This window comes from Canis lupus, chromosome 5 (assembly GCF_003254725.2).
Source record: "Canis lupus dingo isolate Sandy chromosome 5, ASM325472v2, whole genome shotgun sequence".
NCBI classification, from domain to species: Eukaryota; Metazoa; Chordata; class Mammalia; order Carnivora; family Canidae; genus Canis; species Canis lupus.
In genome coordinates this window covers 40,267,114-40,293,397 of record NC_064247.1, presented here as the reverse complement: position 1 = coordinate 40,293,397, position 26,284 = coordinate 40,267,114, and the positions used below count along the sequence as shown (strand labels likewise).

At 42.1% G+C, this 26,284-nt stretch overlaps 1 protein-coding gene and 1 long non-coding RNA gene across 4 annotated transcripts in view; one reads left to right on the top strand and one right to left on the bottom strand.

Annotated features, from left to right (window-relative positions):
* SPECC1 (sperm antigen with calponin homology and coiled-coil domains 1) overlaps window positions 1-26,284 on the top strand; it is a 280,247-nt gene that overhangs the window by 44,574 nt on the left and 209,389 nt on the right. The window contains exons 1-2 of one of the 3 annotated variants that reach the window (XM_049109490.1): window positions 9,049-9,184; window positions 19,899-20,024. The exons of 1 other annotated variant lie outside the window; for it this stretch is intronic. The gene's annotated coding sequence lies outside the window, so the exon portion shown is untranslated. Of the gene's footprint in view, window positions 1-9,032; window positions 9,185-19,898; window positions 20,025-26,284 lie in introns of those variants that run through there. One more of the 3 variants, XM_025428243.3, reaches the window with a different exon arrangement.
* Window positions 22,853-26,284, bottom strand: part of LOC118354703 (uncharacterized) — a 57,030-nt gene continuing 53,598 nt past the window's right edge. The window contains exons 2-3 of the long non-coding RNA XR_004815657.2: window positions 23,694-23,885; window positions 22,853-23,242 (exon numbers count right to left, since the gene is read on the bottom strand). This is a non-coding gene — a long non-coding RNA (uncharacterized LOC118354703). The remainder of the gene's footprint in view (window positions 23,243-23,693; window positions 23,886-26,284) is intronic.

Sequence of the window (26,284 nt, the reverse complement as noted above, 5' to 3'; positions counted from 1 at the left end):
CCTCTCAGGCTTCAGGCGTCCTTCAGTTAATCTGGCACTACAGTATTGCCTTTTAAAAAGAAAACATATCAGTGTATGGTAACTTGTAAGTCAACAGACTTCTTGTTCCTAGCCATGCATTTACAAAAAGAGCCTCCCCTTTATGTTTTCTTGGGGAGGATGCGATGAACCTGGTCTCATGGCTCATAAGAAGGCCAACTTCACTAACCACCACGTTTGTGGTACAGTGTATCCCTCTGTAATTACTTCTCTCTATGTAATTTCCTACAGTGAAATACTATGCTTTAGAACTAAATTAAAAAGCCCTCTAAAGAGATGGTTAGGTTAACATAGAAGTCAAGTTCCTCTTAGTCAGAATGACTGTTTATGGTCAGGCTTTATAGATATTTACAAAGAAGGGCCATGTATCTCCATTCTACATGCAACGTCAAGTTTCAGATTATATTTAATAGATTAACATATTCATTATGACCTACTGAATTCATCAGATAAACAATTGATATTTGTACTCATTTTCTGGTAATAAACACTGGATCTGTTGCTAGTTGAATGAAGCTTGGGGACCCATGAAGTTCACCATTTTGCCTCTGGGCGTGTGTCCTTTCACCCTGCATCGTAAGAGATTCTCTTGGGTACCTCTCTGCTAATGCAAGAGTCCTAAGGATCTGACTGTGACAGTCTTTGCAAAAATTTGACACACATGTGTTTGAAACCCATTCAGAGTCACTTTCATCTCTTGGCTTTGTCCTGGTTATTTTTAGAGTTGATAAATTTATTTTGCAAGAGCAAAACAGAGCATTTTTAGGCTTTGATTTTTGGCTAAGGTTTAGGAAATTCTGTTCTGTGGGGAGCTGGCGGGTTTCCCACTGAGGCACTTAGAAGCTCAGCCTGCACAGAGGTTTCCTTCAGCATTGGTCTGGAGTTATCCATCCAGCTCTTGACACTGCCCAACCTCCATGCAAATGAACACCTAAACATGTCTTTGTAGCCCATCATCTTACCCTGTTCTTAGATAATCCAAGAGTAGAGATTTCATGGTTCCTGCAGAGGACATTTATTCAGGGTTTAATTATTTCTGCAATTATGAAAGTCTTCCTTGGATCAAATGAACTTACTTTCTGTAGTATAAGCCATCGGTCACAGAGTCTGATGCTCTCATGATAGATAATTACTCTTATGCTTTAAAAAATACAGTATTTTTTAAAATATAAAACTGTTACGTATTCACTGCAGTTAGTGTAGAAAAATCTTTAAAGCATAAAGGAAGTTAACCAGAGATAGCTATCTCTTCTTAGTAATTTATTTTATTTTTTAAATTTTATTTTGTTGTGATAAGAACACTTAACAGAGAGCTCTACTCTCTCAGCAAATTTTAAGTGTACAATATATTATTGGACTATAGGTGCAATATTGTATAGCAGATCTCTAGAGTTTACTCATTTTGCTTAGCTAAAACTTTATGCTCACTGATTAGTAACTCCCCATTTCCCCTTCCCCCCAGCCCCTGGCAACCACCATTCCACTCTTTGATTCTATGAATTTGACTACTTTAGATACTGCATATAAGTGGAATCACGCAGTTTTCATCTTTCTGTGCCTGCTTTATTTCATTTAGCAGAATACCCTCAAGGTTCATCCAGGTTGTTAAATATTATAGAATTTCCTTCTTTTTTAAGGTTCAGTAAGTATTCCATTGTATGTATATATATATCATATCTTCTTTATCTTTATTCATCTGTCAGTGGACATTCAGGTTGTTTCCACATCCTCACTATTGTGAATAGTGCCACAATAAACATAGGAGTGTTAATATCTCCTAGAGATCCTGATTTCAGTTCTTTTGGATAAATACCCAAAAGTGGGATTGCTGGATCATATAATAGTTCTATTTTTAATTTTTAGAAGAACCTCTACACTATACACTATTCCATAGTGGCTGCACCATTCTGTATTCTCATTCTGTATTCCAACTGCTCCACGTTCCTAGGAACACTGTCTTTCGGTTTCCTAATAATAGGCATCCCAGCAGGTGTGAGGCAATATCTCATTGTAAGTTTGATCTGCACTTCCCTGACAATTAGTGATGTTGACCATTTTTTCACATACCTGTTGGCTATTTGTATGTCTTTGAAGAAATGTCCATTTGAGTCCTTAGCCCATTTTTTAATCAAGTATTATCTTTTTCGTTCATTTTATTGCTCTTGAGTTGTCAGAGTTCTTTGTATATTTTGGAGATTAACCCCTTATCAGGTTTATGGTTTGCAAATATTTTTTCCCATTCCATAGATTGCCTTTTCACTTTGTCGATTGTTTCCCTTTGCTGTGCAGAAGCCTTTTTACTTGGATATAGTTTATTTTGTTTTGTTGCCTGTGGTTTTGGTGTCATATGGATGAAATCATTATGAAGACTAATGTCATGAAACTTTTGCCCTGTTTTTTTCTAGGGATGTTACAGTTTTGGATCTTCTGTTTAAGTCTCTAATCCATTTTGAGTTCATCTGATGTGTGGCATAAGGGTATATTATTCTTATTCTTATTCTTTTGCGTATAGATATCTAGTTTTTCCACCACCATTTGTTGAAGAAACTATCCTTCCCCATTACAGATGCATTGCAAACCCTATCAAAATCCAATAGTATTTTTTGTAGAAACAGAAAAATCAATTCTTTTTTTTAAGATTTTATTTATTCATTCATGAGAGACACACAGAGAAAGAGAGAGAGAGAGAGAGAGAGAGAGAGAGGCAGAGAGGCAGAGACACAGGCAGAAGGAGAAGCAGGCTCCATGCAGGGAGCCTGATGTGGGACTCAATCAGGACTCCAGGATCACACCCTGGGCCGAAGGCAGGGGCTAAACCGCTGAGCCACCCAGGTATCCAGAAAAAGCAATTCTAAAACTCATATGGAACCATGAAGAAAATACAAATACTCCAATCAATCCTGAGAAAGAAGAACATAGTTGGGGTATCATACTTCCCACTCAAGTTCTCTATAAATAAATAAATAAATAAATAAATAAATAAATAAATAAATAAATAGATCAATAAAAGCTTTAAAAAATAATGTAAAATATACTACAAAGCTATAGTAATCAAAAAGTATGGTACTGGGATGAAGACACACATAGGAACCAATGGACTAGAATAGAGACCAGAGATGTAAATCCATGCATATATAGCCAGTTAGTCTTCAACAAGGATGCCAACAGTAGCCATTTTTAGTATATAAAGCTTCTCTAAGTCTGTTTTTCTTTTTTTAAAGATGTTATTTATTTATTCATGAGAAACACAAAGAGAGAGGCAGAGACATAGGCAGAAGGAGAAGCAGGCTCCCTGTGGGGAGTCCGATGTGGGACTTGATCCCAGGACCCAGGGATCATGACCTGAGCCAAAGGCAGATGCCCAACCACTGAGCCACCCAGGCATCCCTAGGTCTATTTTTCTTTTACCTAAGTAAATATGGCCTCCTACTGTATACACCATTTGTAGTCTATTTTCCACTAAATATACTGTAATTATTCCATATCATCATATATTTTACAGTATTACTTTAGAAATTGAGATATAATTTACCTACCATAAAATTCACCTTTTATAAAAGTGTGCAATACAGTGATTTTCTTGTATATCCACAAACTTGCACAATAGTCACAGCTATCAAATTCCAGAACATTTTCATCATCCCCTCAAAAATTCTGGAGCTGTTAGCAGTCAGTACCCCCTCGTGCCCCTCCCTTCATCTCATGGAAACCACTAATCTACTTTCTATGTTTATGGATTTGCATATTCTGGAAATTTCATATGAATGTCCTCATAACAGTATGTGGCTTTTTGTGTCTGCTCTTTTCACTCAGTAGAAAGTTTTTGAGGTTCATCTATGTTGTAGCATGTATGAGCATTTCATTCCTTTACTTTTTTTACTTTATTTCTTTTTACTAATTTTCAGTTTTTCAGGGTCGAGTAAAATTGTGGATCATAATGGTAACTCTGTGCTTAACTTTTTGAAAGACTGCTGCACTGTTTTTTCATAGTGGACACATCATTTTCCATTCCCACAAATAATGTATGAGAGTTCTGATTTCTCCACATCCTTGTAAGCACTTGTTTTTGTCTCTCTGTTTGTCTGTACCAATCACTAGTAGGTGTGAAGTGGTATGTCGTAGCTTTGATTTGCACATCTCTAATGCCTAATGATGGTGAACACTTTTTATGTGCTTATTGGCCATTTGTATATTTTATGTTCTCTTTGGAGAGATGCCTGTTTGACTCTTTTGCACATTTTTTAGTTGAGTTATTTGTCCCTTTATGTGTTCTAGAGAACAGACCCATATATCAAATATATGGTTTGCAAATATTTTCTTCCATTATGTAGGTTATCTTTTCACTGCCCTTTGAAGCACGAAAGTTTTTAATTTTTATGAAGTCCAATTTATATAATTTTTTGTTTGTTGCTTGTGTTTAATATCTCTAAGAAAACATTGCCAAATCCAAGGACATGAAGTTTTACACTTATGTTTCCTTCTAAGGTTTTTATATTTTTAGTTGTTACATTTTTGAGGTAATTTTTATATGATATGAAATAAGAAGCTACTTTCATTATTTTGTATTAGATGGATATCCAGTTGCCCCAGCACCATTTGTTAAAAAGACTGTTCTTACCCCATAGAATGGTCTTGGTACTCTTGTCAAAAGTCAACTTCCACAAATGTATGGATTCTCAGTTCTATTTTACAGATCTGCATATGTCTGTCCTTGTGTCAATACCACACAGTGTCAATTGCTATAGCTTTGTTTCAAGTTTTAAAGTTGGCAACTGCGGGATCCCTGGGTGGCGCAGTGGTTTAGCGCCTGCCTTTGGCCCAGGGCGCGATCCTGGAGACCCGGGATCGAATCCCACGTCAGGCTCCCGGTGCATGGAGCCTGCTTCTCCCTCTGCCTGTGTCTCTGCCTCTCTCTCTCTCTCTCTGTGACTATCATAAATAAATAAAAATTAAAAAAAAATTTTAAAGTTGGCAACTGCGAGTCTTTCAACTTTGTTCTTCTTTTCAAGATTGTTTTGATTATTCTGAGTCCCTTGTATTTCCATATGTTATAGAATTAGCTTGTCAATTTCTGCAAAAAGAGGAACTGGAATTTTGATAGGGATTGTGTTGAATCTGTGGATCAATTTGAGGAGTGTTGCCATCTTACGTTTTAACCATACATAATATGAGATGTCTGTCCATTTAAGACTTCGTTAATGTTTTTCAACGTTTTATGGTTTTTAGTGTACAACTCTTGCACCTATTTTGTTAAATATATTACTAAATATTCTTTTCCTTTTGATGCTACCATAAATATAGTTGCTTTCTTAATATTTTGGATTTTTCACTGTAAGTGTATAGAAGTGAAAATGGGGTTTTTATATAATGATCTTGTATCCTGCAACTTTGCTGAACAAGTTTATCAGCTCTGCTTTGTTGCAGATTTTTTGAGATTTTCTACATATAAGATCATAAGGTAATAGAGATAGTTATGCTTTTCTTACCAGTCTGGATGCCTTTCTTCTCATTGCCCAGTTTCCTTGGTTAAAGATTCCAAGATAATGCTGACAAAAAGTGGTGAGAGCAGACACATCTTTATCTTGTTTCTGATGTTAGAGGAAAGCTTTCAGATTTTCATGATATGTGATGTTTGTAGTTGCCCTTTATCAAATTGAGGAGTTTCCCTTTTATTCCTGATTTGTTCAGTATTTTTATTATGAAAGTGCATTGGATTTTGTCAAATGCTTTTTCTTCATCTATTGGGACAACCCTTTTGTTTTGTCCTTCATTCTATCAATATGGTGTATTACATTGATCAGTTGTCATATGTTGGACCAACCTTGAATTCCTGACATAAATCCCACTTGGTCATGGTGTATAATCCCTTATATATGTTGCTAGATTTGATTTGTTGGTATTTAACAGGTACCCTGTTAAGGACTTTTGCATGTATGTCATAGGGAATATTGATATAGTATCACTTTTAATGGCTGCATGATATTTAATTATTTGGATATACCATAATATAATTAATTAGACTTATTTCCTTTGCTTTCATTGTTACAATCAAGGATGAATTTATAATTCCTGCACATATGGTTTTGCATTCATTCGTGATTATTTTCATAGGATGCATTTCTATAAATGGGATAACTGACCCAAAGGTTTTGCAGAGATGTTTATCTTGTTTTGTCATTGGCATTTATGTTTTATTTATAGGATTTTCCTTATTTGCAGAAGTTTTTTATTTTCAAAGTCAAATCTGTTTCTTTTTTATGTATTCTGCCTTTGTATGTGTGGGCTCAGAGAGGGCTTTCTCACCTTGTTCGGCTACATAATCTCCTCTTTCCTTTTAGTTTTGATAATGCTTATTTTTTTTCTCCACTTAAATTTTTATTCTGCTAGAATTCGTTTGGATATACAGTGTGGGGTACTCTTTTTTTTTTTTCCAAATGATTAGCCAATTTTCCCAACGCCATTTTAAAAAACAATCCATTCTTTATCCTCAGATTAGTAATGCTATCTTTATCTTAATTCTTATATTTGGGCTTTTTTATGATCCATTGACAACGTTTCTATTCCTGAACCACACCATTGCAATTATTTTGCTTCTCTGGTCTGTTTTAATATCTGACAGTACAAGTTCCTTTTCATATTTTTTTCAACAATGTTCTTCTACAGAGGAGAATGAATTATTCTGTATCTTCTATAGAGAAGAATCAATTATTCTACCAAATGCATTTTAGGATAGTTTTATAAAGCATTTTTTCACACCTCTTAATCCTGTTAGAATTTTTGTTGAAATTATAGTACATTTATATAATTATTTTGTGGAGAATTGGAGTATCATCCAATTAGATATTCATTCATCCACCCAGTCTTCTCTTTATTTTTTTTTAAAGATTTTATTTATTTATTCATGAGAGACACAGAGAGAGAGTCAGAGACATAGGCAGAGGGAGAAGCAGGCTGCCTGTGGGGAGCTCAATGTGGGACTCTATCCCCGACCCTGGGATCACGCCCTAGTCGAAGGCAGACGCTCAACTGCTGAGCCACCCAGGCATCCCCAGTCCTCTCTTTTGTTGTTCAGTAAAATGTTGTAGATTTTTAGGGGGTGATTGTAATTTTATTACCAGATTTATTCAGAGATATTTTATAGTTATTTTTGCGTGTAAGCAATATTTGTTTAGCCTGCAATAACTTATTTAAATGTATTGGTATTATACAATTTAATAAATGTTATTATTTTTAGAAAATTTAGAAGATACAGTGTGAATTTAAAAAATAAATGACCCACAATACCCAGAATAATAATAGTCAGAATAAGATATAGCCACTCTTAACACTTTGTGTACATCCTTCTACTAATTGAGAAAGTAAGACCCAATCACGTGAAAGGCTTAATCCAAGGCGCAAGGCACTAGCTTGTTATCTTTTTCCCTGTCCAGCATTTTCTTGTTTTGGGGGACTGCTCTTGTAAGTAGTGGGGCTGTCAGTTACCCAGGTCTTTCTCCCTTGCCATGAGGCTGGACAGTGTATCATGGTGAAGTTCTTTTCTGAGGAGTGCCTCTCTTCTGAGGTCTTGAATACTACCGACTTCTAACATAAACTGCTGCTGGGAAAGGCTCTCCCATCCCAAAAGCACCATGTTTAAATGAACTGACCTTGGGGAAGCAGAGCCAAAAGGTGATGAAAACAAATTCCTGATGACTTTTGAACCTCCAGGTCTCCATCACTAGACTTTCCAGTTAGTCAAGCCAGTAAATTTGCTATTTTGCTTAAGCAAGGCTGAGTTGGAGTTTTGTCACTTGCAGAGTCCCAACCACATCATCTCCTGTGTCTCTGCCATGATGCCATGCACAGAGCGGGGGAGCAGGGAATGCCCGGGTGAGTTAGGTCCCTTTATTCCTCTGACCCCTGGGAGAATGGATAATCTTCGGTGAGAGCAGGTCCCATGAATTGTCACTTGCTTTCTTTAAGGCAAAGAAGGAAAGCCACCAAAGGCAGCAGTGTTTGCCAGGGTGGCAAGAGGCCACAGTTGTAATAACAGCTCTCACAGGAGAAGGCCAGCTTTAAGCTGCATGACCGCAGCTCCTTACTGTGATCTGTCATTAGAAAGGCAAAGTCTGCATATGAGGAGTGGAATTACAGCCGAACCCCGGGGGGATTCAGTGTCACTGAGGCTCTGCAAACTCATACTGACTCCTAAGTAAGAGCTCTCTGCCATGAAAGAGATACTTGGCTGCTTTTCACACCTATTATCCAGTAAAATTGCAGTTAAACTCCAACTTATGGCAGTGACTAAGCTCAGCCTAGCCCTAATGACTCCGGTTCTTGGTGAGTATAGATATAACACATGCTGCTTGTTTACCTTCATAAATTTCTTCCATGTTTTTACAGGCAATCTCATCATCACTGGGGCATGTAGACCATCCGTAGTAGCAGGGAACATAGACCTCAGGTTTTGTGAGGGCGCTCCTATAATTCTGATGAATTCAAAATTAGTTATGAAAATATTTAGAATGAAAAAAGAAGTTACAACAAATTACCAGAGGCTTGGAGGTTTAGATGCCTTATCTCTGAGCACTCTCTCAGCTCACTAGAGCTGCCTGCTTTAAAATGCTTCCTGATCATAACCTGACTTCCCCATCCCACTTAGAACATTCGACAGACAACCGCAGGTTAAGGCAAGTGAGGGGCCTTGAGGCTTCAGGGCAAACTCACCTTTGAAGACAGACTGGCTTTTTTTTTTTTTTTTTTTTTTCTGTTTGATATCTCAGGAAACAGCAAGAAACTCGTCAGCCCTATATCTTTAAATCCTTATGTTTTAGAGAGGTACAAATTAAGTATGCAGGAACCAGTAGGATAGAAGTGATTTTGCACTGTGTGTGTGTATGAGAGAGAGAGAGAGAGAGAGAGAGATTGTGAGAGACGTAGGGAGGGAGGGAGATGGAGTAGGGAGGGGCTGGGGGGCAGGCTGTCAGAAGCCCTGGAGCCCAGAGCCCGCCTGCTTCCTGAGTGAAGCATTGCTCAAATGCTCACTGCCCGGGCCCCTTGAGTGTGGTTTTCCTCCCTGGCCAGCACCAAACCCCAGAATAGTGCGGCTGACTTGCTGATTGAGGTCAGCAGCTCCCGGGAGGCACGAGAAGCGAAAGCCTTTGCAGTAAGTACATAGTTGGTTCTTATTTAAGATGGGGATAGAAAATCTTAGAAGAATAGCTCTATCTGGGGGGAAGAGGTTCTTCTGCTTTCTCTATCTGGGGGGGGAAGAGGTTCTTCTGTTTTAGGTATAATGTCTAACATACCCAATGAATCTTGATATGACTAAAGCATGATTAATACATTTTTTGTGTGTGTGATTCATGGACTAGATAAGTTAATGCTATAGACATGCTTTTGGGGGGGGGGTGCTAAAAATGGATTTGAAACTCATCTTCTGACATCTTGAAAAAAAATAGTCTTTTTTTCCCCTGCCTGTTACTTTTTTCATCTTGCAAAGTAAGGATAATTAATGCTGACTTTAAGTTAATGTATAGAGGTTTTTTGGGGTTCTTTTTGGAAAAGAAATCCTCTCAGTAGGTACTAATTACTAGTAGTGTGGAGGTCTATTTTCACAACCATGGTGAATAGGGCTGCTTCTGTGCATTCTTTTCACCAAGTGTGGGACGTATGAAGTCCCATGGAAAGAGTGGCCCACTTGACTGGTTCTTTGCCCCCCTGGAAGATTCTAGAGCCCTCTCCCCTTGAAGATGAGTACTGTGAAGTGTGCCCTCTCATCTTGCAGAGGGCCTGATAATGTCCCAGAGCTTAATATCTGGGCCAAACATTGTGCTTATGAGACCCAGATGGCAAAGCTTCAAAGATATGACAAAGATAGAGGCTTTTCTAGGAAGTTACTTACTATATGGTTTCTGTTTAGACACTATTTTGCACTAACCACCCCTCCCCCAGCCCTCACACCCACCCTCATCCCAGCAAAAGGCACAGGCTACTTTGTAATGTCTCTTCACCATTCTCTTTTCTAGAAATGAAGGGGCTTCTCCCCCTTTTTTCTTTTAACTTCTTGGTAGAATAAAATATTTTGCTCAGTAATGCAGGAAGTTGATATTTTAAGTTTACTCAAACAATGTGATTTTCCTCCCTCTCCTTAGGATGCAAAGATTAAAAACAAAAAAAAAAAGACACATGTTCACCGCTTCTACTGCAGGACTCACTAACATGGCTCTGTTTTTTGTTCTTTTACAACTGAGCTCCACAGACTGTGTATCTAGTTGAGAGTAGATGTTTCACTTCCTTTAATCTTCCCTTTGCCAAGTGGTAAAGTAAGTGTCTCAGCAGGAGAAACCCACAAAAGTAGAGGGAGCCCAAAATTAATGAGACTAAACTTTCAAGTGAGAATAGACACTATGTATGAAGTAGCTTCCTCATTTCAATCCCCCATCCATCGTTAGGGAAAACATGTTAACACTTTGTCATATGACAAAAATAACATTTTTGAGTACTTGCTGTTTGATAGGGCAGTCAGGTTATCTCATTTGATTCTCAAAACACCCCCATGTAGTGGCTGCATTTATGTTCTTCACTTGGTAGGCAAAGAAACTGAGGCACAGAAAGATTTCTTAACTGGGTAGAATGGTACAGCTGGGGTTGGGACTTAAGGTCTTTCTAAATCCACAGTAAATTTAGAAATTAGAGAAAATATTAACTCAATCCCACACCCTCAAGCAGCTTAAAATTTCTCTATTTCTTTCTACTTGTACAAACTAGGTATTATATAGCATAGGGGTTTTTTAATGTTATGAGTTTCACAATTATTTTTAATGGTATATAATGTTCTAGTAAGTGTTCCATCAATTGCTTAGTATTCCTTGTTCTTATAAATCAGGTTGCTTTCCTCTTTTTATTATTGTTTGTTTTCTTGCTACTATGAATAATCTTTTAGAGGCACCTGGCTGGCTCAGTCAGTAGAGCATGTGACTCTTGATCCTGGGGTTTTGAGTTCAAGCCCCAAGTTGAGTGTAGAGATTACTAACAAATAAAATCTTAAAAAAAAAAAAAAAAGAGTATTTCAGTAACTACATTGTATATATGATTTCCCCCAGGTTTCTGGATCATATCTGTAGAATAGATTCTCAGGCATGGGATTACTAGGTAAAAGGGGTATGGACATTTATTTTAATGGTGCTAAATTACTCTCTACCAACACTCTTGTGGAGTCCCTCTTTCATTTCATCTACTCCACCAAGGACAATATCATTTTTTTAAAAAACAGGCAAAACAGAACCTCTTTGTAATTTTGCATTTCTTTTAATTAGGCTGAATTGTTTTTTCACATGTTTGTTTACAAGTTGTACTTTCTCTTTTGCTCATCTGTCAGGCTCTTAATGCTTTTTTTGTTTTGTTTTGCTAATTTATAAGAATTTTGTTTTATTTTGCTAATTTGATAAGATTTATTTGCCATATTTTGTCAGGTATTTTACCCAGACTATTGGTTACCTTTTTTTAAAAAAAGATTTTATTTATTAATGAGAGACACACAGAGAGAGAGAGACAGAGAGAGGCAGAGACACAGGCAGAGGGAGAAGCAGGCTCCATGCAGGGAGCCTGACGCAGGACTTGATCCCACTTCTCCAGGATCAGGCCCTGGGCTGAAGGCAGCACTAAACCGCTGAGCCACCCAGGCCGCCCTTTTGGTTACCATTTTAAACTGAATTAAACACACACACACACACAGCCATTTAACATTTTTACATAGTCCAAACTGTTCATTTTTTCCCCCTTATTCTTCTTACCTTAGAACCTGGTATCCTCTTAAGGGATTTTTCCCCCTTCTAGTTTTTATTTGGGTGGATGATGTGAAAACTGGATTTAAACAGACTTCAAATAATGCCAAACTGTTTTCCCAATATCATTTATGAGAAATCTTTGTGTTCTCTAGTTCTTCAGCTTTTCTATGTTAAATGATTTTTCTGTATTATCTATTTTATCTATAGCAGTTAACTGTTTCTCTGCCATTGTCACATTGTGTTAACGTGTTGCTTTTGTGCTATATAGAGTATAGAGTCAAAATAAAGTATTGACTAAGAGTGTGGGCTCAGGAGTTAGGCTGCTAAGTCCTAACTTATGTGTCCCTCAGTCTTATTATTTTAAAATGAGGATAGTAATAGATAGTGTCCACTCCATGGGTTGTTGGGGTGAGGAAACAAAAGCTAAATTAAAAAACAAAACAAAACTCTGGAAACAGTATTTGATGTATATATTTATGTATAGAGAATATTTGATGAATGTTTGAGTCAAATGTATCATTCTTTCCCTATATGGCTTAAGAAAAACTTTCACATAATCGTGGGAGACAGAGAAAGAACATTTGACTCTACATATGTTAAGGAACTTGGTATGTTGGAAGATGGGCAAGTGACAGAGAGATATATGCAAAACACATACCACAGAGGATTACTATCTATTATAAATAAAGAATTGCCACAAATCAATTAGTAAAAGCAAATACATAAAGAAAAACTGGGCAAGGATAATTTGTAAGTTTATATTTATTTTTATAAATTATATTTTTATAAATAAGCAATCACAGGAGAAGAAATATAGCTGAAAACAGAGCATCCAGTGTCAAAGAGAACATATGGAGATGGGCACTGACAATCACATATACAAAGAACAAGAATTAGTAAAGCTTTTTGTATGGCAGTTTTACAAAATCTACCAAATGTAAAATGTATCTGAGAAAAATTCTGTACATTTTCAAGTATACATATGCAGTGTAATCATATTTACATTTAAAATTTCATTATTTATGTTAAGAAACATAAACTCCCAGAGCATCCTGGTGGCTCAGTTGGTTGAGTCGAACTCTTGATTTTGGCTCAAGTCATGATCTCAGGGTTGTGAGATTGAGTCCCTCATTGGGCTCTGCTGGGCATGGAGTCTACTTAAGATTCCCTCCCTCGGGGCAGCCCGGGTGGCTCAGTGGTTTAGCGCTGCCTTCAGCCCAGTGTGTGATCCTGGAGGTCCAGGATCAAATCCCACATCGCGCTCCCTGCATGGAGCCTGCTTCTCCCTGTGTCTGTGCCTCTCTCTCTCTCTCTGTGTCTCTCATGAATAAATAAATAAAATCTTAAAAATAAAAGATTCCCTCCCTCACCCTCTGCCCCTCCCCACCCCCAGTCGTGTGCATTCCTGTTCTCTCTCTCAAAAAAAGAGAAACTTAAACTTCTCATTTTTATTTGTAGGTATATAAAAATTCATCTTAAAAAAAGTAGTGGATGTATAACATTAAGGTGTTTACTATGGGAAGTAGAATTAAGGGCAAGGTCTTGTTCACCTTTTGCTACATATATTTTTATGTTTGAATTTTTCTATGTCTATATTTGTCTATTATTTGTATAAGATAGATTGGCATTTTCCCACATCCACAGGCAAGAAAATTTTAGGGAGCAGAAGGTATAGAGGCCTACAGTTGGGAAAGTACACAACAAATTATAGGAAGAGTGAGCATTTGAGTGGCAGTGTTTTCACATTCTTTATAGGTTATGACTTAAGACCTTGTTAACTTAATCTGAGAGGCAGAGAGGAAAAGTTGATTTGTTGCTGAGCTCTGATATCTAAGTAGCTCCCCTCCCTATTTCCCTGCTGTGTGCAGGTGGTCCCTACATGGGCAGTTCATAGACCCCACCCCAGACACACTGTCCCCTTCCTTTTCATCTGTATTCCTTTTCTTTATTTTATTTTTAAATATTTATTTATGTATTTGAAAGAAAGCATGCACATGCATGAGTGAGCACGTGGTAGGGGAGGTGCACAGGCAAAGGGAGGGAGAAAATCTCCAGCAGACTCCCTGCTGAATGTGGAGCCCAATGCAGGGCTCCATCCCATGACGCTAAGATCGTGATCTGAGCGGAAATCAAGAATTAGACACTTAACCCACTGAGCCACCTAGGCACCTCCTTTATCTGTATTTTAAAAAGTTTCATCCAACCTTCATGATCGCCATACATCCAGCCATTCATCCAGCAGACACCTAGCGCCTAGTCCCAGCCAGGCAGTACCCTAGGCCCCGCAGAGACAAGGGTGAGCAGGAGAGGGAACGTGCCTGCCCTGTGGGAGCAGCAAATCCACTAACCAGTTACTCATCACCAATCATGAGCGTTAGTATGAAGCCACCAAATAAGGAGAATAATAGATGAGAGCCCATTTAGATGGGTGCTCTGGAAGGGGCAAGCAGAGGGAGGCTAGGCTATTCTAAGAAAAGCACAGGTGGGGACCACCCCCCACGTCTCCCTACCCATCCAACCATTTGGAACCTCGTTCTGGTTCCATCACTTCAACTCTCCCATTCTGTCTCCTTCTCTCCATTCCTTCTGCCATCTTTTCATTCCTTTCACTGGGACCACCGTTTCTCAGATTTTAGTCATTCAAATTTCCTCTTTTCATAGTTTTTGCCATAGCCAACTACCATGGCTTACTTATTAAATTTCCTAAAACCACCATCACTAATATATTTTAAAAGGAAACTTGTTGACTGTGGTAAATGAGAACTGATGAAAATGAAATAATGCCAAACCTGAAAGTTAAAATTAAAATTTACCAGTAATGAATGCAGAACTGTCACCTGGTCCAAAAGACCTGTGAGATGGCTTTGATCACAAAGGGATGCTATTTATGGAAGAGACTGTATTAGGTTTAGATATTGAGCCAGTAGAAAATGCCTCTTGTCTATGAGGACTTTGTTAGCCAGTATAATTCAGGATGAGGACGCTGCAAGAAAGAGATGAGAGAAGGAGGAGATTGAAAAGTAATTATTTATTTTATAGCTACAAGAGTGAGGTAAGCCAGGGACAGGTGACAGCCAGGGAGCCAGAGGGTCCCTCTGAGACAGCCCTCGGAACCACCCTGCTGCTACAGCCAGGGGCCACCTCATAATGAGAAGATCCTAATAGTCTCCCACTGGGGAGAGTCTGCAGAGACGCTGGGAGAGTTTTTGCAGGAGATGAAGGCCAAGATCCTAGGGGGATGGTCTGAGATGTAAATAAAAGTCTGCGTTGAGCCTGAAGACTGGAGAACCCCTCCAGCACCCACTGCCTGTGGGAACCTGTCCTTGATCGCACTGATGAGCTTAAGGGTTTCTGGAAAGCTGGCTTCCCCAGTGCTACCTGGAGCCCTCGCTGCACAGAAGGAGCCCACATAGGGAAGTGCTCAGCAGCTTTTGTGAATAGGCTTGGGCTGCTGAGCACCAGAGTAAGGTGGTCTCCTTGGTTACCACCAGGGCCCCACCGGTCAGGTCAAGGCATTGGAGACTGCCTCCAGCCCTTGCTCTCTAGCTGGGTGTCTTGAGGCTCCTGCTTGCTCATCCCTGCAGCTGCAGGCTCTTCGAGTCCCTCACACTTGCTTCCCACCTCCTGCCAGAGCATCTCTTTCACTTGCCTGACTGTTCCCTCAGCCTGTGGGTGCTCTCTTCCCCTTTGCACCTAGCTATTACCTGTTATCCTGGAATAGTCTTCTCTGCAGGGAGCCTTCTCAGGCTGTCTTCCCTGGCTTGGCCGTTCCCCCCCCCCCACCCATAAGCTCTAATAGCCCGTGTGACTCTCTTCAGTAGTTTTCATAGTGGAGATCTTTTATTTTGGGGTCTGCATTGTAGTCCCCTGCTCTAGACCAGGAACTTCTGGTGAGCAGGGATTGTTTGCTCATCTCTTGCATGGTGCCTCCCTGAGACATAGCAAATGCTCAAAAGGGTTTGTGGAGGGAACAAATGAATGAAACAGTCCCCAGCTATTTGATTGTGTAAACAAACAAAATCACACTATTCCTTTTAGGCCTGACTTTACTGTTCCTAGTGCAGTGAAGGGCAAGGAATGATGGGGACTGGCAGCAGAGGAGGTTGGGTAGTGGGACATGTATATAAGAGGCCTGGTTGGACTCCAAGGGATATGGGCCCTACTGGAGGATTTTGAGCAAACGAGTGACAGAATCTGACCTATGTTTTAAAAGGAGCATTGTGGATAGGGACGAGCAAAAGTCGGAAGAGGATCCAGGTGGATTTGGAGTATATCCTGACTACAGCCAAAGGCCTATGGCCATTCTGGTTAGCAGGATCCCATTATTTGTTGCCCAGATCAATGCCCTTTTCACAAAAGAGCCACAATTCAGTCCTGAGTTTCACACATCAGAATACATATAAAACTTATAAATTGACAAATGTTTGCTGTCCCCAAAAGCCACCACAGAGGCCCCCTGGCTCATGCGCACCGGTTTAGGACATGCAGTAGTCTCGGCTTCCAGCTCTGCCCTACAGGGCCTGCCTGAGGAATGCCTGGGCCTGCCAGCCTGCTGCTTCTTTCAGCCACAGACACATCATCACACAGTGAAGAGGCATAGTGGCATGCAGATGAGAGGCTAGACTCCTGAACCTGGCTTTTGGGACCTCCACGGTCTGCCTCCAACCCTATTTCCAGGGCTGTTTTGCTCTACTTGCCACAGCGCTTACCCACTGCTGCCAAACCAAACCACTCCAGTGTGTATACCCTGTCATTGTGCTTTCCCTCCTCTGCCTTTGTGTGTGCTTCTCACCTGGGATTCCCTTTCCACCGTAAAGTCTCACAGACTCTGGGGCTTAAACACAGAAGTTAATTTCCTCACAGTCCTGGAAGGTAGAAGTCTGAGATCAAGGTGTTGCTTGGGTTTGGTTCCTTCTGAGACCTCCCTCCTTGGTTTGTGGATGGCCATGTTTGCCATGTGTCCTCACACGGCCTTCCCTCTGCAGATCTCTGTGTCCCAGATTCCTCTTCTTTCTTTCTTTCTTTCTTATTTTTTTTTTTTTTTGATTCCTCTTCTTATGAGGACACCAGTCATTGGACTGAGGGCTCACCCCAGTGACCTCCTTTTACCTTAATCCCCTCTTTAGAGGCTCTGTCTCCAAATATAGTCACAGTATGAGGTCCTGGGAGTTAGGACTTCAACATATGAATTCAAGGAGGCACAGTTCAGTCCATAACAAGAGTCTAGCTGAAATATCACTTTGTCCTCACGTGTCTTCCTGTTCTCACACATCATAGCCCTTCAGCGGACTTCTAACACTGTGTCCTTTGGTATTCATTCATTCAGGCAGGCAGGCAGTCATTCATTAGAAATACCCAGAAATACTTACTGAGCTCCTTCTGTGTACCAGAAATCTGTTTGACACTGGGTATCCAGAGCTGAATAACATGGTGCGTAATCTGAATCCTTAGCTGAGAGACAGACAGACCAATTATAGCACTGTGATGAATGCTGATGTTTAGGAGAGGCCTCTGACCCAGTGCTGGATCCAAGCCAGTGTAACATTTACTAGGTCAGGGGATGCTTCAGCTGAGTCCTGCATGGTGAATAGGAGTTAATGTGCCAAGGGAGTGGGGAGAGTGTTGCACCGAGAAGGGATGGCGTGTGCAAAGGCTTGGAGTTGCAAGGGGCTATGGTGCTTTCAAGGAGCTGCAAGCAATCCATTGTGGGAGCAGGTGTCTGCAGTGGGCGTGCGAGAGAATGGTAAAAGGTGGGGGGCAGGGTACGAGGGTGCAAGAAGCCTAGCATATCCAGTTTGGGCTTTATCCTGAAAAATGTGGTGGTGGAAGGGTTTAAGTAGGGGAGGGACTTGTGGTTTAGAAAGTGTGCTAGCAGTGTGGCAGTAGACAGTGCCTGTGGCCCTGACTCTGGGTAGGTAGGGAAACCAGCAGTAATTCTTCTGATCCCAATGGTGACTCGAAGTGTGGAACTAAGGGGCAGAGGATGATCTGGGAAAGCTTTGGCAATTTGAGTGGCAGGACTTAGTGACTGACCAAATATATAGGGGGTGAAGGACAGTGACAGGATCATCATTAGGTTCCTAGACTCTGAATCTCGGCAGATGCTCCCATTGTGAATGTGCAATTTGATGACTTTTGCTGAATGTGTACACCTGTGGAAACGCCACTGCAATCAAGATACTGAGCGTTCCCTTCACTCCAAAAATTCCTTTTGTGTCCCTTTATAGGAAGTCTGGTTCCCAGCCCCGCTCCCGTCCATGGCCCCCAGCAAACACTGATCAGCTTTCTATCACTCTACATTATTTTTGCTTCTAGCATTTCAAGTCAGTAGAACCATATACTATGTAGTTATTTGGCATCTGGTTTCTTTGATTCAAGACAATGCTTTTGAGATTCATCCATGTTATTCTGTGTATCATTTGTTCATTCCTCTGTAATGATTGGTACGGATATATTACAGTTTGGTGATCCATTCACACTTGTGTGTGTGCACATGTGCATGAACACACATGTGTAAGTGGTACCTCTATACAGATTTTCAAGAGCTGCATTTTTTATCAGCCACCTATAGGTGAGTTTTTGCCTTCTGACCATTTAGGAAGGTAAGTCCCAAGCTTGACTGATCAGAGTCACACTGGCAGCTTATTCAAAATTCAGAAGTAGGACTCAACCTTGATGGGCTGACTCAGAACCCCATGTGTATTTTTAACCGGATTTAAGTTAATTTTGATCAGCCAGGTTGGGGGACTTGTGTACCATGTGAACAGTATCTGTGGAGTTATAACCTTGCTAGTCCTGTTTGTTTGTCACTAAGAGGCCATCTAGTCTGTACTCTTGGGTGTTATTATTCTTTCTGGGTGCTGACCACACCAACTTTACCTGCTACAGGTCATCCTGGCCATTGATTTTTTTCACTAATTTATCAAACAGAAAATCTCTGAGCACTCACCACATGGAAGGCATCGATCTAGACACTGTGCATAAATGCAAAAGCAATTGCAGCTTGGCACTTACAATTAGGAGATATGTGATATTGACATACACAATCATACAAGAAACGGTGATAAATGTCAACGACACACAGATAAAATGCTTGGAATTTAGAGGCACATCAAATAATTCCCAGCTTTTTGTGCACATGGGGAGGTGGTAGACAAATATGGTTACAAAAAAAGGTAAGGTTTGCTCTGGGGTTTGAAGGATGGATAAGATTTGTGCATAAGGGAGTTGAGGGTGGGAGAGGCAGACTGGGCAGAGGGAACACAACACAAGAAAACAAGAAAAAAGGCTGGGAGGTGGGCAAGGCCCATGCGACTGGGGGCCGTGGAAGGCCAACCTGACTGGAGCATGGAAAGCATAAGATGGGGGGAGGAGGGAATGAGGTTGGCAAGGTGGCCGTGGGCCAATGCAGGGAGAGCCTTAGATTACGGTCATTCAACCCACTTGAGCTTTGACAAACGCGTGCATAACCACCACCACAAGCAGGATTTATACCTGTTCTCTCACCTCTACTACTTCCTCACGTGCATAACCACCACCATGATCAGGATTTATACCTGTTCTCTCACCTCTACTACTTCCTTGTACCTCTTTATAGTCAGCCCCTCTGATGTGTGTTTTCTAGAACATTGAGCAATTAATTCTGACACTCTGCACCTGGAGACAGCATCGCATCCCACAGGCTAAGGCCTCAGGCTCACAAGACTGTTCCCACCCCTCCCTCACTCCCAATTCAGGCCAATCACAATCCAACCTGCTATAAATCGGAGGTTCCCACAACCCCCTCCTTAGGTTTGATTAATTGCTTAGAGTGGCTCACAGAGCTTGAAAAAAAACATTTATGTACTTTTACCAGTTTCTTATAAAAGGGGTTATAAGTGATACAGATGAACCACCAGCTGAAGAGGAACATAGGGTGAGATCCCAGGCCCTGGTAACCACTGCTCTGTTTTCTATTCCTATAGTGTTGCCTTTTTCAGAATGTCATATAAATGGAATCATAGAGTAGTAGTTTTGAGTTTGGCTTTCACTTAGCATAATGAATTTAAAATCCATCCATTTTTTTAAACTTTTTTTTTTTTTTTTTTTGAGAGAGAGCACAAGCCAGAGGGGCAGAGGGAGAGAGAATCTCAAGCCGACTCTATGCTGAGGAGAGCTTGATCCCACGACCCTCAGATCACAACCTGAGCCAAAACCAAGAGTCGGACACTTAACCAGGTACCCCAAAATTCATCAATTTTTTTGCATGTCATTCAGTACATGGACATAGCACAGTTTATCCACTTACCACTGAAGGACAGGCAGGTTGTTTCAAGTTTTTGCTATTATGAACCAAGTCTATGAACCAAGCTGTTATGAACATTCCTATTACAAACGTTTGTGTAACACAAGTTTTCATTTCTCTTGGATAAATGCTAGAGTAGAATTGTCTAAATGCAGGTTTAATTTTATAAGAAATGGCTACACTGGGGGCACCTGGGTGGCTTGGTTGTTGAGCGTCTGTCTGCCTTTGGCTCAGGTCGTGATCCCGGGGTCCCGGGATCAAGTCCCATGTCAAACTCCTTGCGGAGAGCCTGCTTCTCCTTCTGCCTATGTCTCTGCCTCCCTCTGTGTGTCTCTCATGAGTAAGTGAAATCTTGAAGAAGAAGAAGAAGAAGAAGAAGAAGAAGAAGAAGAAAATAAATGGCTGCACTGTTTTTCAAAGCATCTGTACCATTTTGCATTTCTACCAGCAATGAATGGGAGTTGTAGTTGCTCTAAATCCTTCCTAGCACTTGATATTGTTTTGTTTTTGTTTTATTTTCTAGCCATCCTCATAGGTGTGTAATAATATCTCCTGTGGTTTCAGTTTGCATTTACTTAATAACTAATGATGTTGAGCATCTTTCATGTGTTCTTTTGCTGTCCTGAGAATATCTTCTTTGGCAAAGTGTTTGTTGAAATGTTTAACGTTTTTTTTTGAGTTGTATGTTTTGTTACTGTTGAGTTGGGTGAGTTCTTTATAAACTCAAGACTTAAGCCGTTTATCAGTTTTGTGTTTTCCAGCTGCTTTTCTTCCAATCTGTGGCTTGTCTTTTCATTTTCTTGATAATGTCTTTTGAAAGACCAGAAGTTTTAAATTGCAGTGAAGTCTAACTTATCAGATTTTTAAAAAATTTTATCTTATGGGTCATGCTTTTTAGTGTTATCTAAGAAATCTTTGCTGAACTCAAGATCACAAAGATTTTCTCCTGTTTAGTACTTTTCTAGTTCTATTTAGGCTTCACATTTAGGTTGATGATTCATCTTTAGCTAACATTTATTATGGACCAGACACTGGGCCCAGTGCTGTGGGATCACAGAGGAATGCGAAGGAGTCATTTGCTCAAGCATCATCCAGGCTGAGGAGCTGGAGGGTGGGAGACGGCATTTTAGGCTCGCATAAGGGATGCTGTGGATGCTCAGAAATGAAACAAGGGACCAGAAGCAGAGTTTTATAAGGACTGTAGGAGTTAGACTGAGAGTAGGAATCAGGGGTGGGAAGCCCACTGTTCTGGGCGTGGCATGGCCTTAGGGATACCTGGAGACTAGATGACCCAAAGCTGCCAGTTATTGGTAGCTCTGGGTCTGGAAGACACCTGGAAGGAGTGGGCAGAGCACGAAATGTGCCATACCCTGAAACAAAGAGAAGGTTGGGGGCGGCTTTACAGCATGGCTCTTGCTATGGTTTTTGAGGGACAGGGGACTGTCTTTCTTCACTGAAAGTGAAGACTCAACTGTATCACAAAGCCCATCCTTAGGGGGCAGCTTCAGTGCCGTTCCACAATTGTCTCCAGCTCTCACCCTAGGGACAGGGCACAGAGCCGTTGCTGTCACTGCTGTTCCTTGTAGATTTTCTCCTGAGAACCCTGCAAGGGACAAGTAATGACAAAGTAGTCCCAGGAGCAGCCTGCAACATTATCCCTCATATTTGCAGCTATTGTATATATTTAAAACACAATACCAGAAGCGTGTCATGCCGAGGAAAGAGAGAGCATATTCCAGGCACTGAATAAATTAACCCTGCAAAGCACAGCAGTGGCTTTCATTAGCCAGCTGGCATTACAGGAACATAGCTGAAGCCTGTGAGTTAGAAAAGAATATTTCAGGAATGCGAAAACAAGAAATCAGCTGCATTGGGTGATTTAACTTAATCCAGTAACAATAGGGAAATCCAGCGGAATGACAGACTCTCACAGCCTGTGCGAAGGAACAGACTTTGCCCATCACTCAGAGGGGGTGTCCACCAGGGTGGACATGAGTCGGGGGGCAACCCGGGTGATGGTGCAGGTGAGAGTTAGCTCCCTGCCCCCACGGAACCTGTACAAGCTCCAGAAAGTTCTATCTTTCCCTCATTTCTTTTTGATGATCCCCTAAGTGAACACAGACTGCTAACAGGCACAGCTCCTGCCAACCCTCTGCCTTCTCCCCACCCCACTGCACCCCTGCCACAGGCCAGGGTGCTTTCTGGGATGGCTGCTGCACCCAAGGCCTCGCTGCCTGCCATCCTGTAGACACCTCTCCATGGCTCCTAGGGCCACACTGCTACCTCTCCGCTACCATTGGTCCCTGCCACCACCATAGTTTTGGTTTGTTTGTTTTTTTTGTCACTGAGAGGTGCCAGACAGCCAAGTATTCAGTATGTCCCCAAAGACTCTATAGTGGGAGACCTCAGAATTTCAGTGTTGTTTTGATGGCCCAGTTCCTGCCTGTCTCCCTCATCCCCAGAGGCCCTTCAGCTCCTCAGACAGACTGCCAGGGGCCCTCCCTCACCAGCCTCCTGACATGCCACACCTGCTGGGCCACAGCACCCTGCGTGGTTGGGATCCAGTTGAGGCCCTGCTCTTCTGAACTCTGCAAGCTCTCATGACTCAGGGCTACCTTTCCAGGACAATGTCATCATCATAGAAGATCCACTTCTCCCTGATGGGTGCCCTTTGTGAGACTGTCAGCAATCATGAGACTGAAGGTACGATATCAGAGAAGACCACCATCGTTGAGCAAGGAGCAAGACAGAAATCAGATCCAGTCTTAATTTTTACCCTATATAGATGGTCTTTATTTTGCCAAGCTCAGAACTTACTTTGGTTTTTAAATTGGTTGTCTGTCCCCTCCCAATCTTGGGCCCTTGTCAGGTGAACCCTTCCCTTGGTCTCCTGAGGACACTCTGTCTCTGACGGGAGATGCAAAATGAGTGACGAGAAATGACCAGAGGTGAACACACACCTTCCAGGGGGAAGAGAAATTCAGTAGTCATGATTAAAGCACTGAAGGGGGGCAGCCTGGGTGGCCCAGCAGTTTAGTACCGTCTTCGACCCAGGGTGTGATCCTAGAGATCCAGGATTGAGTCCCACGTCAAGCTCCCAGCATGTAGCCTGCTTCTCCCTCTGCCTGTGTCTCTGCCTCTCTCTCTCTCTCTGTCATGAATAAATAAATAAAATCTTAAAAAAAAAAAAAAAGCACTGAAGGGGAAACAAGCCCTTTGAGGAAGTCCCATTGCATTGTAACCCATGGACCCCGCTGGCTGGAGAGCTTGCCACCGCCATGGTGGACTGTGACACTGTGGAAGAGCTCCCGCCAGTGCTCTCCCCTCTGAATCAGAAGTGGAGTGTGGGTGGGATTCTTCTACCACAACTCCTGAGTTGGTAAACCGCTTTCTTAGCAGGAGGACCAGTAAGATGACCCTCTGTCGTTTCTCTTGTCGACTCTCATTTGTAATATACATAGTGGCACATAAAGGAGGCCTCTCCGGACTTTGTAGAGCTGGTGCCGGCTTCTTCCTGGCTTATGTTTCTCTTTGGCAGAAGGCCAGTGTGGCTAAAGTATAGTGAGCAAAGAGGGGGCAGCAGATGTGGCGAGAGGACCTACCTTTCTACCTGTGGATGGAGGCTGTTGTCACAGAAGTTCCCTATTTTGCTCTTATGCTCAGCAGTGCTGGGGGGAGGCTTTGTGCCCTCCCTCCTGGGTCTTGGTAGTTTAGGAGGACTGAGGCATGTTGGTGAGGGCACAGGGGTTCTGCGGGCGGGTGGAGCGCTGTGCCCTGCCGTCCTTGCATTGTTCCTAGAGGAAGTAGAACAGAATGAGTCAGAACTGGCCTGCCTGTTGCCTTGGAAGCTGTGCCACTGACATCACTGGGTTCTGCCCCTTGTCCCACCTGCTCTAGGGGCCCCACTTGGGAACAAAGACACAAAAAAAGTTGGATAAAAGACAAGATACTTAGACTTGATCCTTTAAATTACTGGGTCCCTAAATCTGTGGTTACCATCAGCTACCATTAAGCATCTAACATAATTTCATTTATTTTTATGTTTCAGTTAAGACCTCTGAAATCCTAAACCATAAAAATGGAAAATATTATTTACTATTACTGTGAAACTAGGACATATACCAAAAATTTAAAACGCCACCCTTCAGGAATAAGTCCAGGAAACGAGATGAAGCAGTATGTGATTTTAAGATTTAGTATTGAATAACTTTAGGAACTATTTCTCAAGCATGTTATAAGTGATTGAGATGAATTTTTATAATGCTAATGCTTATGCATCAGTGTGAATATTATTTTCAAGGTAATAATGCTAGGAGGCACCGTATCTGTGTCAATGGGGTTCTCAACCTGAAAGCAATTTTGGGACTAGATTTGTTTCCCACTTGTTTAAAGACAAATAAAAGACTCATGTATAAGGAAAAAGATAGTCATTGCTTTATAATTCTGTATTGTATTTGCCCATTAATTCAGCATGTACTCAATGAATGACACCCCATTTGCAGGGCCACATGCTGCCTAATGAGGGAGGGGCAGGGAGATACTAGCACACGTTTCTTCAATGAAAGGCAGAAGCTAAATATCCATTAGCAAGTATTTGTTGAGCACCTACTATATGCCCCCCCCCCCCCCCGCCCTAGTGTAAATGCCATGAACACAATGAGAAACAAGGATGGTAAGGCCCTGCTGTCACGGCGCTTCCATGGTGGTAGAGGGAGGCAGATAATCAATGACTATGATAGTCTTAACTTGGTGATGAAGGCTCTGAAGATATGAACAGGATTGTGGCATGGAGTGGGAGAGCTGCTCAAGAGAATAGAAAAAAAAAACACCTACTAAGAGGGAGTGCTCTTGAGCTGAGATGAACTGGGGGGAAGGTACCCCACTATGTGAAGGGCTGGGGAAACAGTCCAGATAGAGGAAATAGAGTGCAAAGCTCTTTGGTGGGAACTAGCTGGTCATGTTCAAGGAGCTGGAAGCTACCCGTGGGACAGAGCAGAGCAGAGCTTCATGATTGAGATGGACCGGGCCCAGTGGCCAGGGGACTGGGTAGAGGGTGCTGTTGCAGCCTCCAGGTGAGAGACCAGGACAGCTCAGATGGGAGCAGGCCACAGACAGGGTATGAAAGTGCTAGAAAAGAACAGCAGAGTTTTCTGGAGTTTTAGAGGCAGGAGTTAGAAAGGGGATAGAACATTCATAGAGAGAGATCTCCAGATGAATGCCCCAGGATGAGAACTGGGGGAGCCTGCTGGCCAAGTGGAGAAGGGAAAGTGGTGAGTGGGATGTGGCCAAGCCCAGCTGGGTGGTCCCTGAATCTGGGGCAAGGAGGAGCAGTGAGCCCAGGCCTGGGTGCCTGGCCTGCAGTGGTATACCCAGGCCTGCATTGGGGAAGTTTGTGGATACTTCTCAGCCTCTCTTGTCACCTACTATACAGTGTGGGTGACAATGGCTGACTCATGGGGCAGTCAGGAGCATTAGAGAGACTAATCTCTGGCAATCGCTGAACGTCGTGCCAGGCACATAGTCCGTGTTGATAAATGTTAGCTTAAAAATAAGTTAAGACGAAGGATTTTGAGCAGGAAGTGATGATCCCAGCTGAACTTTGAGAAATCTGTCAGGAATCTGGGGGAAGGATGAGTTTCAGGAGGAACTCCCCACCTCCTACCCCCCGGGGCAAGCGTGAGAGCTGCTACTCAGGTCCCTGCTGCAGAGAAAGGCAGGGCTCTCTTAGGACACCTTGCATGAGTCCCATCCCCCAGCCTGGGCAGCTGCAGGCTAGACAAATGGGAGCCCCAGGGAGGAGCCCAGGATGCCACTGAGGGTTCGAGTCTGGGAGAACAAATAATAGAAATGGGGAAGTCACGAGGGACAGCTGGCTATTCAGAGTCTGTGTTGTGCACCAGGCTAGGGTCGGCCACACTCAGGCAAATGCCCGGAGGCTGGCCCCTGGGAAGGCTTCGCAGCTGCCCAGCAGATAAGTCGGCAGGCAAGTCTGAGAGCCCTTGTGAGGCCCCCTGCACTGAGAGAAGTTTCTAGAGGGGAAATACATGAGTTTGCTTAAGAAGGTGGCATTGAAGTTGGCCCGGCCAAGGGAGCAGGGCCAGTGTCCTGCGCTTCCTCTCTTTGCCCCCCATGTCTCCTCTCTCTCTTCCAGTGAGAGCAGTGAGCAGCAGATTGGAGAAAGTGGGAAGATGAA